The 19,206-nt window shown below is 50.4% G+C and overlaps 1 protein-coding gene and 1 long non-coding RNA gene across 2 annotated transcripts in view; one reads left to right on the forward strand and one right to left on the reverse strand.

The window, feature by feature from the left end:
* Nucleotides 1-5,977, forward strand: part of LOC142290856 (uncharacterized) — a 122,834-nt gene extending 116,857 nt beyond the window's left edge. Inside the window, exon 4 of the long non-coding RNA XR_012750393.1 lies at nt 5,481-5,977. This is a non-coding gene — a long non-coding RNA (uncharacterized LOC142290856). The remainder of the gene's footprint in view (nt 1-5,480) is intronic.
* Nucleotides 1-19,206, reverse strand: part of IGSF11 (immunoglobulin superfamily member 11) — a 343,387-nt gene that overhangs the window by 32,083 nt on the left and 292,098 nt on the right. The window lies entirely within an intron of this gene.

Below are 19,206 nucleotides of genomic sequence, written 5' to 3' on the forward strand. Positions count from 1 at the left end.
ATAACATCCGGCTCCACTGCTCCCCAGTATATAACATCCGGCTCCACTGCTCCCCAGTATATAACATCCGGCTCCACTGCTCCCCAGTATATAACATCCAGCTCCACTGCTCCCCAGTATATAACATCCGGCTCCACTGCTCCCCAGTATATAACATCCAGCCCCACTGCTCCCCAGTATATAACATCCAGCTCCACTGCTCCCCAGTATATAACATCCGGCTCCACTGCTCCCCAGTATATAACATCCAGCTCCACTGCTCCCCAGTATATAACATCCAGCTCCACTGCTCCCCAGTATATAACATCCGGCTCCACTGCTCCCCAGTATATAACATCCGGCTCCACTGCTCCCCAGTATATAACATCCAGCTCCACTGCTCCCCAGTATATAACATCCGGCTCCACTGCTCCCCAGTATATAACATCCGGCTCCACTGCTCCCCAGTATATAACATCCGGCTCCACTGCTCCCCAGTATATAACATCCAGCTCCACTGCTCCCCAGTATATAACATCCGGCTCCACTGCTCCCCAGTATATAACATCCGGCTCCACTGCTCCCCAGTATATAACATCCGGCTCCACTGCTCCCCAGTATATAACATCCGGCTCCACTGCTCCCCAGTATATAACATCCGGCTCCACTGCTCCCCAGTATATAACATCCGGCTCCACTGCTCCCCAGTATATAACATCCGGCTCCACTGCTCCCCAGTATATAACATCCAGCTCCACTGCTCCCCAGTATATAACATCCGGCTCCACTGCTCCCCAGTATATAACATCCAGCCCCACTGCTCCCCAGTATATAACATCCAGCTCCACTGCTCCCCAGTATATAACATCCGGCTCCACTGCTCCCCAGTATATAACATCCGGCTCCACTGCTCCCCAGTATATAACATCCGGCTCCACTGCTCCCCAGTATATAACATCCAGCTCCACTGCTCCCCAGTATATAACATCCGGCTCCACTGCTCCCCAGTATATAACATCCAGCCCCACTGCTCCCCAGTATATAACATCCAGCTCCACTGCTCCCCAGTATATAACATCCGGCTCCACTGCTCCCCAGTATATAACATCCGGCTCCAATGCTCCCCAGTATATAACATCCGGCTCCACTGCTCCCCAGTATATAACATCCAGCTCCACTGTTCCCCAGTATATAACATCCGGCTCCACTGCTCCCCAGTATATAACATCCAGCCCCACTGCTCCCCAGTATATAACATCCAGCTCCACTGCTCCCCAGTATATAACATCCGGCTCCACTGCTCCCCAGTATATAACATCCGGCTCCACTGCTCCCCAGTATATAACATCCGGCTCCACTGCTCCCCAGTATATAACATCCGGCTCCACTGCTCCCCAGTATATAACATCCGGCTCCACTGCTCCCCAGTATATAACATCCAGCTCCACTGCTCCCCAGTATATAACATCCGGCTCCACTGCTCCCCAGTATATAACATCCGGCTCCACTGCTCCCCAGTATATAACATCCGGCTCCACTGCTCCCCAGTATATAACATCCAGCTCCACTGCTCCCCAGTATATAACATCCGGCTCCACTGCTCCCCAGTATATAACATCCAGCCCCACTGCTCCCCAGTATATAACATCCAGCTCCACTGCTCCCCAGTATATAACATCCAGCCCCACTTCTCCCCAGTATATAACATCCAGCTCCACTGCTCCCCAGTATATAACATCCAGCCCCACTGCTCCCCAGTATATAACATCCAGCTCCACTGCTCCCCAGTATATAACATCCAGCCCCACTGCTCCCCAGTATATAACATCCGGCTCCACTGCTCCCCAGTATATAACATCCGGCTCCACTGCTCCCCAGTATATAACATCCGGCTCCACTGCTCCCCAGTATATAACATCCGGCTCCACTGCTCCCCAGTATATAACATCCGGCTCCACTGCTCCCCAGTATATAACATCCGGCCCCACTGCTCCCCAGTATATAACATCCGGCTCCACTGCTCCCCAGTATATAACATCCGGCTCCACTGCTCCCCAGTATATAACATCCGGCTCCACTGCTCCCCAGTATATAACATCCGGCTCCACTGCTCCCCAGTATATAACATCCGGCTCCACTGCTCCCCAGTATATAACATCCAGCCCCACTGCTCCCCAGTATATAACATCCGGCTCCACTGCTCCCCAGTATATAACATCCGGCTCCACTGCTCCCCAGTATATAACATCCAGCCCCACTGCTCCCCAGTATATAACATCCGGCTCCACTGCTCCCCAGTATATAACATCCAGCCCCACTGCTCCCCAGTATATAACATCCAGCCCCACTGCTCCCCAGTATATAACATCCGGCTCCACTGCTCCCCAGTATATAACATCCATCTTGTGATGGCTGATGTATAATAGGCAATGTAGGGGACACAGGGAGCACATTACCCTGAAAACACCATCCCCACAGTCACACACGGTGGAGGCCACATATGCTGTGGGGAGGCTTTTTTCAGCAGGGACAGGGAAGTTGGTCAGAGGTGATGAGAAGATGGATGAAGCTAAATATAGGGCAATCCTGGAGGAAAACCTGTTAGAGGCAGCAAATGACATGAGACTGGGGAATCAGCTCCCCTTCCAACAGGACAACAACCCTAAAGTTAACCCCTATCCCTTTGAAATTTATCATAAAAAGTTATACATTCGTAAAAAATAGACAATGTTTTTCTTTTTATATTTCTTATTACATTCTTATATAACTATTTTATCACCCTAACCCTAGCTTTAACCCTAGCTTTAACCCTAGCTTTAACCCTAGCACCAGTTCTAACCCTAGCACTAGTTCTAACCCTACCAATAGCACTAGTTCTAACCCTAGCCCTAACCCTAGCAGCAGTTCTAACCCTAGCTCTAACCTTAGCACCGGTCCTAACCCTAGCTCTAACCCTAGCACCAGTTCTAACCCTAGCTCTAGCACTAGTTTTAACCCTAACTCTAACCCTAGCACCAGTTCTAACCCTAGCTCTAATCCTAGCTCTAGCCCTAGCACCAGTTCTAACCCTAGCTCCAACCCTATCTCTAACCCTAGCACTGGTTCTAACCTTACCACTAGCACTAATTCTAACCCTAGCACCAGTTCTAACCCTAGCACCAGTTCTAACCCTACCACTAGTTCTAACCCTAGCTCTAACCCTAGCACCAGTTATAACCCTACCACTAGCACTAGTTCTAACCCTAACCCTAGCACCAGTTCTAACCCTAGCTCTAACCCTAGCACCAGTTCTAACCCTAGGTTTAACCCTAGCTCTAATCCTAGCACCAGTTCTAACCCTAGGTTTAACCCTAGCACTAGTTCTAACCCTAGCTCTAACCCAAGCTTTAACCCTAGCACTAGCTCTAACCCTAGCACTAGTTCTAACCCTAGCACCAGCTCTAACCCTAGCACCAGTTCTAACCCTAGCACCAGCTCTAACCCTAGCACCAGTTCTAACCCTAGCACTAGCTCTAACCCTAGCACTAGCTCTAACCCTAGCACTAGTTCAAACCCTAGCACTAGCTCTAACCCTAGCACTAGCTCTAACCCTAGCACTAGTTCAAACCCTAGCACTAGCTCTAACCCTAGCACTAGTTCAAACCCTAGCACTTAGCTCTAACCCTAGCACTAGCTCTAACCCTAGCACTAGTTCAAACCCTAGCACTAGCTCTAACCCTAGCACTAGTTCTAACCCTAGCACTTAGCTCTAACCCTAGCACTAGCTCTAACCCTAGCTCTAACCCTAGCTTTAACCCTAGCACCAGTTCTAACCCTAGCACTAGCTCTAACCCTAGCTCTAACCCTAGCTTTAACCCTAGCACCAGTTCTAACCCCAGCACTAGCTCTAACCCTAGCACTAGCTCTAACCCTAGCACTAGTTGTAACCCTAGCTCTAACCCTAGCACTAGCTCTAACCCTAGCACTAGCTCTAACCCTAGCACTAGTTGTAACCCTAGCTCTAACCCTAGCTCTAACCCTAGCACTAGCTCTAACCCTAGCTTTAACCCTAGCACCAGTTTTAACACTAGCACTAGCTCTAACCCTAGCACTAGTTGTAACCCTAGCTTTAACCCTAGCACTAGCTCTAACCCTAGCACTAGTTGTAACCCTAGCTCTAACCCTAGCACTAGTTGTAACCCTAGCTCTAACCCTAGCACTAGCTCTAACCCTAGCACTAGCTCTAACCCTAGCACTAGTTGTAACCCTAGCTCTAACCCTAGTACTAGCTCTAACCCTAGCACTAGCTCTAACCCTAGCACTAGCTCTAACCCTAGTACTAGCTCTAACCCTAGCACTAGCTCTAACCCTAGTACTAGCTCTAACCCTAGCACTAGTTCTAACCCTAGCACTAGCTCTAACCTTAGCACTAGCTCTAACCCTAGTACTAGCTCTAACCCTAGCACTAGTTCTAACCCTAGCACTAGCTCTAACCCTAGTACTAGCTCTAACCCTAGCACTAGTTCTAACCCTAGCACTAGCTCTAACCCTAATACTAGCTCTAACCCTAGTACTAGCTCTAACCCTAGCACTAGCTCTAACCCTAGCACTAGCTCTAACCCTAGCAATAGCTCTAACCCTAGCTCTAGCTCTAACCCTAGCACTAGCTCTAACCCTAGCACTAGTTGTAACCCTAGCTCTAACCCTAGCACTAGCTCTAACCCTAGCACTAGCTCTAACCCTAGCACTAGCTCTAACCCTAGCACTAGCTCTAACCCTAGCTCTAACCCTAGCACTAGCTCTAACCCTAGCTCTAACCCTAGCTCTAACCCTAGCACTAGCTCTAACCCTAGCACTAGCTCTAACCCTAGCCCTAGTTCTAACCCTAGCACTAGCTCTAACCCTAGCACTAGCTCTAACCCTAGCACTAGCTCTAACCCTAGCACTAGCTCTAACCCTAGCACTAGCTCTAACCCTAGCTCTAGCTCTAACCCTAGCACTAGCTCTAACCCTAGCACTAGTTGTAACCCTAGCTCTAACCCTAGCACTAGCTCTAACCCTAGCACTAGCTCTAACCCTAGCACTAGCTCTAACCCTAGCACTAGCTCTAACCCTAGCTCTAACCCTAGCACTAGCTCTAACCCTAGCTCTAACCCTAGCTCTAACCCTAGCACTAGCTCTAACCCTAGCACTAGCTCTAACCCTAGCCCTAGCTCTAACCCTAGCACTAGCTCTAACCCTAGCACTAGTTCTAACCCTAGCACTAGTTGTAACCCTAGCTCTATGCCTAACCCTATCCTTTTGTATAGAGGATAACTCCTATATAAAGGAATACACTTTTACCTTTACAAAATACTGTAACATTTTCATGGATATTTTTATACATATTTACGGCTGTAGATGGGGTGAAAAAACAAAACAAACTCATCCGCTCATATTCCCTGACAGGACTGTATATAAAATGTGTATTTCTGTACTTATTATTTACGTCCTTATTTTTGTTGCTTTCTGACCCCTCCCAGCGCCGGTTGCATAAACTCCATTGTGATAACCAGGGCAGAAGAGGCTTGGCTGTGACACAGATAGGAGCTGGCAGCAGGAGAAGAGGCACAATCTGTTCAGATGTTTAAAAGATGAAGTTCGGAGCCCTCCGCCGCCGCCACCACCTGATTTAAATACTTGTTTGCCCCCAGAAGTTTTGCTGAAGGGGCCGCCAATCCAACTTCCATAACTTATTCTAAATATGAACATTTCCCAGCATCGTCTCCGCAGCAGAAGATAAATGGACGATGTTAAATAAAGCCGGACTCTTGAACACTACGGACTCCAAAAGCATGAGGTTTGGGGATATCCCCCTAAAATCTGTCCATGTCCATGAATATTCACAACAGTACAGATGAAAAAGCAACATGGAAATATTAAAAAAGTTGGATGATTCACCAGTTCAAAAATAAAGCTGCAATTTTGGTACAAAAAAAAAGTGACCTGCAGTCACCACTAGGGGGAGCTCCCTGTATACAGAGATACATGATACGATCCTGTCTGCAGTCACCACTAGGGGGAGCTCCCTGTATACAGAGATACATGATAAGATGCTGTCTGCAGTCACCACTAGGGGGAGCTCCCTGTATACAGAGATACATGATAAGATCCTGTCTGCAGTCACCACTAGGGGGAGCTCCCTGTATACAGAGATACATGATAAGATCCTGTCTGCAGGCACCACTAGGGGGAGCTCCCTGTATACAGAGATACATGATAAGATCCTGTCTGCAGGCACCACTAGGGGGAGCTCCCTGTATACAGAGATACATGATAAGATCCTGTCTGCAGCCACCACTAGGGGGTGCTCCCTGTATAGAGAGATACATGATAAGATCCTGTCTGCAGCCACCACTAGGGGGAGCTCCCTGTATACAGAGATACATGATAAGATCCTGTCTGCAGTCACCACTAGGGGGAGCTCCCTGTACACAGAGATACATGATAAGATCCTGTCTGCAGGCACCACTGGGGGGGAGCTCCCTGTATACAGAGATACATGATAAGATCCTGTCTGCAGCCACCACTAGGGGGAGCATCCTGTATACAGAGATACATGATAAGATCCTGTCTGTAGTCACCACTAGGGGGAGCTCCCTGTATACAGAGATACATGATAAGATCCTGTCTGCAGCCACCACTAGGGGGAGCTCCCTGTATACAGAGATACATGATAAGATCCTGTCTGCAGTCACCACTAGGGGGAGCATCCTGTATACAGAGATACATGATAAGATCCTGTCTGCAGTCACCACTAGGGGGAGCTCCCTGTATACAGAGATACATGATAAGATCCTGTCTGCAGCCACCACTAGGGGGAGCTCCCTGTATACAGAGATACATGATAAGATCCTGTCTGCAGTCACCACTAGGGGGAGCTCCCTGTATACAGAGATACATGATAAGATTCTGTCTGCAGCCACCACTAGGGGGAGCTCCCTGTATACAGAGATACATGATAAGATCCTGTCTGCAGTCACCACTAGGGGGAGCTCCCTGTATACAGAGATGCATGATAAGAGCCTGTCTGCAGCCACCACCAGGGGGAGCTCCCTGTATACAGAGATACATGATAAGATTCTGTCTGCAGCCACCACTAGGGGAAGCTCCCTATATACAGAGATACATGGTAAGATTCTGTCTACAGCCACCACTAGGGGGAGCTCCCTGTATACAGAGATACATGATAAGATTCTGTCTGCAGCCACCACTAGGGGGAGCTCCCTGTATACAGAGATACATGATAAGATCCTGTCTGCAGTCACCACTAGGGGGAGCTCCCTGTATACAGATATACCTGATAAGATCCTGTCTGCAGCCACCACTAGGGGGAGCTCCCTGTACACAGAGATACATGATAAGATTCTGTCTGCAGCCACCACTAGGGGGAGCTCCCTGTATACAGAGATACATGAGAAGATTCTGTCTGCAGCCACCACTAGGGGGAGCTCCCTGTATACAGAGATACATGATAACATCCTGTCTGCAGCCACCACTAGGGGGAGCTCCCTGTATACAGATATACCTGATAAGATCCTGTCTGCAGCCACCACTAGGGGGAGCTCCCTGTATACAGAGATACATGATAAGATCCTGTCTGCAGCCACCACTAGGGGGAGCTCCCTGTATAGAGATACATGATAAGAGCCTGTCTGCAGCCACCACTAGGGGGAGCTCCCTGTATACAGAGATACATGATAAGAGCCTGTCTGCAGCCACCACTAGGGGGAGCTCCCTGTATACAGAGATACATGATAAGAGCCTGTCTGCAGCCACCACCAGGGGGAGCTCCCTGTATACAGAGATACATGATAAGAGCCTGTCTGCAGCCACCACTAGGGGGAGCTCCCTGTATACAGATATACCTGATAAGATCCTGTCTGCAGCCACCACTAGGGGGAGCTCCCTGTATACAGATATACCTGATAAGATCCTGTCTGCAGCCACCACTAGGGGGAGCTCCCTGTATACAGAGATACATGATAAGATCCTGTCTGCAGCCACCACTAGGGGGAGCTCCCTGTATACAGAGATACATGATAAGATCCTGTCTGCAGCCACCACTAGGGGGAGCTCCCTGTATACAGAGATACATGATAAGAGCCTGTCTGCAGCCACCACTAGGGGGAGCTCCCTGTATACAGAGATACATGATAAGATCCTGTCTGCAGCCACCACTAGGGGGAGCTCCCTGTATACAGAGATACATGATAAGAGCCTGTCTGCAGCCACCACTAGGGGGAGCTCCCTGTATACAGAGATACATGATAAGATCCTGTCTGCAGCCACCACTAGGGGGAGCTCCCTGTATACAGAGATACATGATAAGATCCTGTCTGCAGCCACCACTAGGGGGAGCTCCCTGTATACAGAGATACATGATAAGATCCTGTCTGCAGCCACCACTAGGGGGAGCTCCCTGTATACAGAGATACATGATAAGAGCCTGTCTGCAGCCACCACTAGGGGGAGTTCCCTGTATACAGAGATACATGATAAGATCCTGTCTGCAGCCACCACTAGGGGGAGCTCCCTGTATACAGAGATACATGATAAGATCCTGTCTGCAGCCACCACTAGGGGGAGCTCCCTATATACAGAGATACATGATAAGAGCCTGTCTGCAGCCACCACTATGGATAGATAGATAGTAGCTGCGGAGATATTGAGCGTTATCTTCCCCCATATCGTGCAGTCCCTCTCCTCGTCTCGCAGTAAATCTGCCTTTCAGCAATCAATACTAGATTGTTCGGTCAGTTGTCAGTTGTCAGCACTTCGCTGAGTGATCCGGACGACACAGCAGGATCATGACCATTAATTACATTAACGAAGGGCTGTGCGCCTGACGCTGGGCATTGATTACACTCTGCTACCTCAGCACTACTGCTCCGGCCGGATGCGTGTTATTAACGTGCGCCGTCATCTCATCCTCATTGATGGAATCACAAGATTTATAAAAATACAATCGCAACTCCACAGAAAAATGTTTTTAACCATTTGATGACTTAAAGTGAACCCACATCCCAGAATGCTGGGGGCTGTTAGCTTCCTATTACTAGTTATGGTACAGAGCACCTGAGCATGGTAGTGCCCGCTCATCACTAGTTACCAGTACTGAGCACCCGAGCATGGTAGTGCCCGCTCATCACTAGTTACCAGTACTGAGCACCCGAGCATGGTAGTGCACGCTCATCACTAGTTACGAGTACTGAGCACCTGAGCATGGTAGTGCCCGCTCATCACTAGTTACCAGTACTGAGCACCTGAGCATGGTAGTGCCCGCTCATCACTAGTTACCAGTACTGAGCACCTGAGCATGGTAGTGCACGCTCATCACTAGTTACGAGTACTGAGCACCTGAGCATGGTAGTGCCCGCTCATCACTAGTTACCAGTACTGAGCACCCGAGCATGGTAGTGCCCGCTCATCACTAGTTACCAGTACTGAGCACCCGAGCATGGTAGTGCACGCTCATCACTAGTTACGAGTACTGAGCACCTGAGCATGGTAGTGCCCGCTCATCACTAGTTACCAGTACTGAGCACCCGAGCATGGTAGTGCCCGCTCATCACTAGTTATGAGTACTGAGCACCCGAGCATGGTAGTGTCCACTCATCACTAGTTACCAGTACAGAGCACCTGAGCATGGTAGTGCCCGCTCATCACTAGTTACCAGTACTGAGCACCTGAACATGGTAGTGCCCGCTCATCACTAGTTACCAGTACTGAGCACCTGAGCATGGTAGTGCCCGCTCATCACTAGTTATGAGTACTGAGCACCCGAGCATGGTAGTGTCCACTCATCACTAGTTACCAGTACTGAGCACCCAAGCATGGTAGTGCCCGCTCATCACTAGTTACCAGTACAAAGCACCTGAGCATGGTAGTGCCCGCTCATCACTAGTTACCAGTACTGAGCACCCGAGCATGGTAGTGCCCGCTCATCACTAGTTACCAGTACTGAGCACCTGAGCATGGTAGTGCCCGCTCATCACTAGTTATGAGTACTGAGCACCCGAGCATGGTAGTGCCCGCTCATCACTAGTTACCAGTACTGAGCACCAGAGCATGGTAGTGTCCACTCATCACTAGTTACCAGTACAGAGCACCTGAGCATGGTAGTGCCCGCTCATCACTAGTTACCAGTACTGAGCACCCGAGCATGGTAGTGCCCGCTCATCACTAGTTACCAGTACTGAGCACCTGAGCATGGTAGTGCCCGCTCATCACTAGTTACCAGTACAGAGCACCTGAGCATGGTAGTGCCCGCTCATCACTAGTTACCAGTACTGAGCACCAGAGCATGGTAGTGTCCACTCATCACTAGTTACCAGTACAGAGCACCTGAGCATGGTAGTGCCCGCTCATCACTAGTTACCAGTACTGAGCACCCGAGCATGGTAGTGCCCGCTCATCACTAGTTACCAGTACTGAGCACCTGAGCATGGTAGTGCCCGCTCATCACTAGTTACCAGTACAGAGCACCTGAGCATGGTAGTGCCCGCTCATCACTAGTTACCAGTACTGAGCACCCGAGCATGGTAGTGCCCGCTCATCACTAGTTACCAGTACAGAGCACCCGAGCATGGTAGTGCCCGCTCATCACTAGTTACCAGTACTGAGCACCTGAGCATGGTAGTACCCGCTCATCACTAAATACCTCCCAATTTAGAAAAGCTGGAAAGAAGGACTACTTAGGGATCACACACACAGTATGACTCCTTTTATAACATCAATGTATCACAGGTATGACACGGTAACCAGAGTTAATGGCAACTAGACTGTCCCTTATTCTAGAGATATGCTTGATGGTAGCCAGGTCTGGATCGCCAGCATGACCCTGACTCCTGAGCAGCCCTGGTCTATCATGCCCTCTCCCCCACCCTCCGGGGAGCGCTGGGACCGGGATAAAAAAAGCCCACAAATACCGACAGATGGGGGAAAACCAAAGATCAAGCTCACTACAAGCACACACAGGGGAAGAGACAATACGTGCTCAGGGAGAAATAAAGTACAGGGAGGAAATAAATAAACAACAAGGATATATGCACCGCACACCAAATAGCATACAACAGTTCACCAACAACTGGGTCCCCACGCACAAAGACCTGTATCGCTGGAGCAAAGCTAGAGCTATAATCAGCATGAGGGACCAGGTTCCACCATCTTTTAAATAGGATATCAGCAACCTGTGACTCCAGCAGCCGTTCACCATCCAGCAGGAATTAACTCCTGCTACACCAAAGACCAGAGAGCATGAAACAGTCAATGCCCGGCTGAGCAACTAAGAAGCATCAGGTTGTCTGCCAGACTCTGTAATGTGTCTGGAGTTGATGCCCAAAGAGCCCTCACACAATATGATGCCCCTCAAAGTACCCACACACATTACGATGCCTATAGTGCCCCTGCAAAGCATGATGATCTCAAACAATATAATGCCTCAGGAGAATGGTGGAGCGGGAACATGGGAGCTCCGCCATGATATTCCACTGTATCTGTGCTTTAGAGAGTCAGATATATCGGGGCACGGAGCCGACTATCTGGGATAGCGGGACAGCTCCCCAAATCCAGGACTGTCCCGCAGGATCTATCCAGAGGATCTGGTGACAGCACTCCGCTCCGTTCTTACTGTCGCTACTCCTACCTGGACCATGGGATGGCCCAAAAAATACCCCTTTAGGATCTGCCGTGTCCTTTAGGAATACAGATAGGATATAACGATGCCAAGAGAGATGAGATAAACATAAAATACACAAAGTGGGAAAAATAGAGGTTAGTGGCCCTTTAAGGCCTGGACGTATCATATCTAAACATTCTAGAAGGTGCAGGAAGCTTCTGGAGCGAGTTTCCCTTCTCAAAGTTCCTGTGGCGGCTAATAAGTGTCCAAACACCGCGGGACAAGAGCCACGGCCATCTGCCGACCTCCTGTCACAGAGGACGGGGCAGGCGTGGCCCCCGCAGGGTCAGCTGGACAGCACCGAGCATCCAGATCATTACAGAACATAAGGAAAGCATGTAAAGATACGGAGGCTGCCGTCAGCTGCACTGCGAGAGGTGCGACAAGATGGACTTATAGGACGCTGAGCAGAAATGTAACAAAAAAGGAAGAATTCCACGGTCAATATAAAAAAATCATCAGCAAAGGTAATACGTCTGATTTATGGAGATTGGTGCGCGGATTCCAAAAATAAGTGTCTGAGATAGAAGTATTCTTGTCATGACATCATTTCTGCATTTTCAATGTATGGCGGGCCCCTCGTGTGATATGCCGGGCCCCTCGTGTGATATGCCGGGCCCTTCATGTGATATGCCGGGCCCCTCGTGTGATATGCCGGGCCCCTCATGTGATATGCCGGGCCCCTCATGTGATATGCCGGGCCCCTCGTGTGATATGCCGGGCCCCTCATGTGATATGCCGGGCCCCTCGTGTGATATGCCGGGCCCCTCGTGTGGTATGATCAGCCCTCATGTGATATGCCGGGCCCCTCATGTGATATGCCGGGCCCCTCGTGTTATATGCCGGGCCCCTCGTGTGATATGCCGGGCCCCTCGTGTGATATGCCAGGCCCCTCGTGTGATATGTCGTGTCCCTCGTGTGATATGCCGGGCCCCTCGTGTGGTATGATCAGCCCTCATGTGATATGCCGGGTCCCTCGTGTTATATGCCGGGCCCCTCGTGTGATATGTCGTGTCCCTCGTGTGATATGCCGGGCCCCTCGTGTGATATGTCGTGTCCCTCGTGTGATATGCCGGGTCTCGTGTTATATGACGGGCCCCTCGTGTTATATGTCGTGTCCCTTATGTGATATGCCGGGCCCCTCGTGTGATATGTCGTGTCCCTTATGTGATATGCCGGGCCCCTCGTGTGGTATGATCAGCCCTCATGTGATATGCCGGGCCCCTCGTGTTATATGCCGGGCCCCTCGTGTGATATGCCGGGCCCCTCGTGTGATATGTCGGGTCCCTCATTAGATATGCCGGGCCCCTCATGTGATATGCCGGGTCCCTCATGTGATATGCCGGGTCCCTCATGTGATATGCCGGGTCCCTCATGTGATATGCCGGGCCCCTCATGTGATATGCCGGGTCCCTCATGTGATATGCCGGGTCCCTCATGTGATATGCCGGGCATCTCATGTGAAATGCCGGGCCTCTCGTGTGATATGCTCAAGTTGTTCAAATGGTCTTCATGACTGGTTGGATATGAGGAAAGTGGCTATGCCATTTGCTGTTCCTATGGTTTGGAGACAATCCAAAAATCATAGTGATGACGGCTATTTTTGTTTTGTCAAATTGAAGGGCTTTTCTACAAAGAACAAACATAAGATTAATGACCCTGAACTTGAATCTGCCGGTACAATATAATGGTACCTTGCCAGTTCCTGCATCACTATTGTCTGGATTGGATGAAAATGAAGTAGAATATGAAGACTATGGAGCTGAAGCTACTGGCGAAGACATGGAGACCTCAAGTCAAAATGAGTCTGTTCCTGATGGAGCAGCCAGAAGGCTTTACTCAACATGAAATAACTGATCTCATCAGAGACATGTCATTGTCAAAAGATAAAGCTGAACTTTTTGCATCTAGGTTGAAACAGAAGAATCTTCTTCAGGATAATGTCAAAGTGTGTTATTACCGAAACAGAAGAATCTTCTTCATGATGATGTCAAAGGGTGTTATTACCGAAACAGAAGAATCTTCTTCCTGATGATGTCAATGTGTGTTATTACCGAAACAGAAGAATCTTCTTCATGATGATGTCAATGTGTGTTATTACTGAAACAGAAGAATCTTCTTCATGATGATGTCAATGTGTGTTATTACTGAAACAGAAGAATCTTCTTCATGATGATGTCAAGTGTGTTATTACCGAAACAGAAGTAACACTTTAACACAATTTTTCACAGTAGATGGACCAACGGTGTACTGTAACAATGTGAACGGCCTCTTTGAAGAACTGAATGAAGAGTGTTTTGTTGCAGATTGGTGATTGTTTATTGACTCATCCCAGAGAAGTTTGAAAGCAGTCAATGGAAATATGAGACAATCAATCCCTATTACTCACGCATGTCTCTAAGACCCCCTTCACACGTCCGTGAAAAACACGCACGTGTGCTACGGGCCGTTTTTCGGGTCCGTGTCCCGTTTTTGTGTCCGTTTTTATGGTCCGTGTGGCACCTGTGTGAATTGCGTATGCTAGCCGTGTTTGTGTGCAGAACGACCGTGTGTGCGTGTGGAATTAACGTGTATGTGTACGTGGAATGTCCGTGTGTAATGTCCGTGTGTGTGATGCACAATGTCGTTTATAAATGTCGGCTGACAGCAGACAGAGTTGCGCGATGAGAATGAACTGGGGTGAACTTCACCCGACTTTATCCTCATACCGCGGCTCTGTCTGTGTCGAGTACTGATTAGCGGTCACCTGTGAAGGATTCATCGGTGACTGCTAATCCCCCGAGTGACTGAAGTTTCCCCCCCTCTCTCATACTCACCGTTCCTCGATCTCCGGCGCAGCGCTGCACGGCATTCACACTGCTGCGGTGGCTTTTACTATTTTGAAAAAGCCGGACGCTCATTAAACAATCTCCTATTCCCTGCTTTCCCCGCCCACCGGCGCCTATGATTGGTTGCAGTGAGACACGCCCCCACGCTGAGTGACAGGTGTCACACTGCACCCAATCACAGCAGCCGGTGGGCGTGTCTATACTGTGCAGTAAAATAAATAAATAAATAATTAAAAAAAACGGCGTGCGGTTCCCCCCAATTTTAATGCCAGCCAGATAAAGCCATACGGCTGAAGGCTGGTATTCTCAGGATGGGGAGCTCCACGTTATGGGGAGCCCCCAGCCTAACAATATCAGTCAGCAGCCGCCCAGAATTGCCGCATACATTAGATGCGACAGTTCTGGGGCTGTACCCGGCTCTTCCCGATTTACCCTGGTGCGTTGGCAAATCGGGGTAATAAGGAGTTATTGGCAGCCCATAGCTGCCACTAAATCCTAGATTAATCATGTCAGGCGTCTATGAGACACCCTCCATGATTAATCTGTAAATTACAGTAAATAAACACACACACCCGAAAAAATCCTTTATTAGAAATAAACACACACACATATACCCTGGTTCACCACTTTAATCAGCCCCAAAAAGCCCTCCATGTCCGGCGTACTCCAGGATGCTCCAGCGTCGCGTCCAGTTCTGCTGCATGGAGGTGACAGGAGCTGCAGAAGACACCGCCGCTCCGGTCACCTCCACACAGCTAATGAAGACAGCCGCGCGATCAGCTGAGCTGTCAGTGAGGTTACCCGCTGTCACTGGATCCAGCGGTGGATGCAGCGGTGGCCGCGGGTAACCTCAGTGACAGCTCAGCTGATCGCACGGCTGTCTTCATTAGCTGTGTGGAGGTGACCGGAGCGGCTGTGTATTCTGCAGCTCCGGTCACCTCCATGCAGCAGCGCTGGAAGCGACGCTGGAGCATCCTGGAGTACGCCGGACATGGAAGGCTTTTTCGGGGCTGATTAAAGTGGTGAACCAGGGTATATGTGTGTGTGTTTTATTTCTAATAAAGGATTTTTTCGGATGTGTGTGTTTATTTACTGTAATTTACAGATTAATCATGGAGGGTGTCTCATAGACGCCTGACATGATTAATCTAGGATTTAGTGGCAGCTATGGGCTGCCAATAACTCCTTATTACCCCGATTTGCCAACGCACCAGGGTAAATCGGGAAGAGCCGGGTACAGTCCCAGAACTGTCGCATCTAATGTATGCGGCAATTCTGGGCGGCTGTTGTCTGATATTGTTAGGCTGGGGGGCTCCCTATAACGTGGGGCTACCCATCCTGAGAATACCAGCCTTCAGCCGTATGGCTTTATCTGGCTGGTTTTAAAATTGGGGGGACCGCACGCCGTTTTTTTTAATTATTTAATTATTTATTTCACTACACAGTATAGACACGCCCACCGGCTGCTGTGATTGGGTGCAGTGAGACACCTGTCACTCAGCGTGGGGGCGTGTCTCACTGTAACCAATCATAGGCGCCGGTGGGCGGGGAAAGCAGGGAATACGAGATTGTTTAATGGGCGGCCGGCTTTTTCAAAACAGTAAAAGCCGCCGGAGCAGTGTGAACGCCGTGCAGAGCCGGGGATCGGGGATAGGTGAGTATGAGAGAGGGGGTAAGAGGGATAGACTGACATGGACAGAGAGTGAGGGACAGAGATAGTGACGGACTGACAGACATTGTGAAGCTTTTCAGCTGCGCTCTGAAGCGGACCTTTTTTAAGCTGTGGTGCAGAGCGCACACCTGCGCACATAGCATCAGACACCAAAATCGTATGAGGGATGTCACACGTTACAATTCACTAGGTTCGTGCAACAAAACGCTCAATTCTAGAGAATGATACGATGTGTTTGCGATCAACGGTTTTGCGTTCAATCCTGATCGCACGTAGCTGTCACACGCAGATACCTCACAAACGATGCCGGATGTGCGTCACTTACAACTTGACCCCAACGACGGATTGTGAGATATATTGAAGCGTGTGTAGCTGGCTTAAAGGAAAGTTAGGAAAATCTGTCAGTTGTTTTGGATGCTATACAATATAAGCATCATCAATGGAATATCTGTGGAGATGTGAAAGTGATTGGTCGGCTAATGGGCATGCAAGGAGGATTCACAAAATATCGTTGCTTCTTGTGTTTATGGGACAGTAGAAATACAGTAGAGCATTGTGTCCCTCGTGATTGGGGACAGGGAAACATCTCTGCTGCAGGTACAGACAATGTTCAGCAGAATCCTTTAGTTTAGTTCTTCCTCCTCTACATATCAAGTTCGGATTGATTAAAAACTTTATGAAAGCCAAAGACAAATTCACAGGGTTCCAGAACATTTCACAGAAATTCTCCAGCGTTTCACCAGCAAATCTGAAGGAAGGGGGATTTGTTGGTCCTCGGATCAGAGAAATATGAGAGATGATGTGTCTGAAGGAATCTAAATGATAAGGAATTGAGATCTTGGGAAAGCTTCAAGTGGATGTGAGAACATCTTAGGGGTACTTTGCACGCTGCGACATCGCAGGCCGATGCTGCGATGCCGAGCACGATAGTCCCCGCCCCCGTCGCAGCAGCGATATCCTTGTGATAGCTGCCGTAGCGAACATTATCGCTACGGCAGCTTCACATGGACTCACCTGCCCTGCGACCGTCGCTCTGGCCGGCGACCCGCCTCCTTGTTAAGGGGGCGGGTCGTGCGGCGTCACTGCGACGTCACACGGCAGGCGGCCAATCGGAGCGGAGGGGGCGGAGATGAGTGGGATGTAAACATCCTGCCCACCTCCTTCCTTCCGCATATCCTACGGAAGCCGTGGTGACGCCGGTAGGAGATGTTCCTCGCTCCTGCGACTTCATACACAAGCGATGTGTGCTGCCGCAGGAGCGAGGGACAACATCGGACTGTCGCGTCAGCGTAATCATGGATTACGCCGATGCTACACCGATGATACGATTACGACGTTTTAGCGCTCGTTAATCGTATCATCTAGGATTTACACACTACGATGTCACCGCGATGCCGGAAGTGCGTCATTTTCAATTTGACCCCACCGACATCGCACCTGCGATATCGTAGTGTGCAAAGCCCGCCTTAGGAAAAAATAAATCTCCAGAATATGTTGAAGGTGTGAGGAACCGCTAAATGCAACCAGCGTCTTGGATGTCGCATGTCTCTAAAAATGAGAAAATAACCAGCGTGCGTGTATTTTGAATACCCTGTTTTGTGACCTGGTTGTCTGGCGCAGATGTGTGCGTCCTTGCTGCAGATGTGTGCGCCCTCGCTGCGGATGTGTGCGCCCTCGCTGCGGATGTGTGCGCCCTCGCTGCGGATGTGTGCGCCCTCGCTGCGGATGTGTGCGCCCTCGCTGCGGATGTGTGCGCCCTCGCTGCAGATGTGTGCGCCCTCGCTGCGGATGTGTGCGCCCTCGCTGCGGATGTGTGCGCCCTCGCTGCGGATGTGTGCGCCCTCGCTGCGGATGTGTGCGCCCTCGCTGCGGATGTGTGCGCCCTCGCTGCGGATGTGTGCGCCCTCGCTGCGGATGTGTGCGCCCTCGCTGCGGATGTGTGCGCCCTCGCTGCGGATGAGTGCGTCCTCGCTGCGGATGTGTGCGCCCTCGCTGCAGATGTGTGCGTCCTCGCTGCAGATGTGTGCGCCCTCGCTGCAGATGTGTGCTCCCTCGCTGCAGATGTGTGCGCCCTCGCTGCAGATGTGTGCGCCCTCGCTGCAGATGTGTGCGTCCTCGCTGTAGATGTGTGCGTCCTCGCTGTAGATGTGTGCGTCCTCGCTGTAGATGTGTGCGCCCTCGATGCAGATGTGTGCATCCTCACTGCAGATGTGTGAGTCCTCGCTGTAGATGTGTGCGTCCTCGCTATAGATGTGTGCGTCCTCGCTGTAGATGTGTGCGTCCTCGCTGTAGATGTGTGCGCCCTCGATGCGGATGTGTGCATCCTCGCTGTAAATGTGTGCGTCCTCGCTATAGATGTGTGCGTCCTTCGCTATAGATGTGTGCGTCCTCGCTGTAGATGTGTGCGCCCTCGATGCGGATGTGTGCATCCTCGCTGCAGATGTGTGCATCCTCGCTGTAGATGTGTGCGCCCTTGATGCGGATGTGTGCATCCTCGCTGCAGATGTGTGCGTCCTCGCTGTAGATGTGTGCGCCCTCGATGCGGATGTGTGCATCCTCGCTGCAGATGTGTGCATCCTCGCTGTAGATGTGTGCGCCCTTGATGCGGATGTGTGCATCCTCGCTGTAAATGTTTGCGTCCTCGCTATAGATGTGTGCGTCCTTCGCTATAGATGTGTGCGTCCTCGCTGTAGATGTGTGCGCCCTCGCTGTAGATGTGTGCGCCCTCGATGCGGATGTGTGCATCCTCGCTGCAGATGTGTGCATCCTCACTGTAGATGTGTGCGCCCTCGCTGCAGATGTGTGCGCCCTCGCTGCAGATGTGTGCGCCCTCGCTGCAGATGTGTGCGTCCTCGCTGCAGATGTGTGCGTCCTCGCTATAGATGTGTGCGTCCTCGCTGTAGATGTGTGCGTCCTCGCTGTAGATGTGTGTGCCCTCGCTGCAGATGTGTGCGTCCTCGCTGCAGATGTGTGCGTCCTCGCTATAGATGTGTGCGTCCTCGCTGTAGATGTGTGCGTCCTCGCTGTAG

Source organism: Anomaloglossus baeobatrachus, chromosome 2 (assembly GCF_048569485.1).
Source record: "Anomaloglossus baeobatrachus isolate aAnoBae1 chromosome 2, aAnoBae1.hap1, whole genome shotgun sequence".
Taxonomy (NCBI): Eukaryota; Metazoa; Chordata; class Amphibia; order Anura; family Aromobatidae; genus Anomaloglossus; species Anomaloglossus baeobatrachus.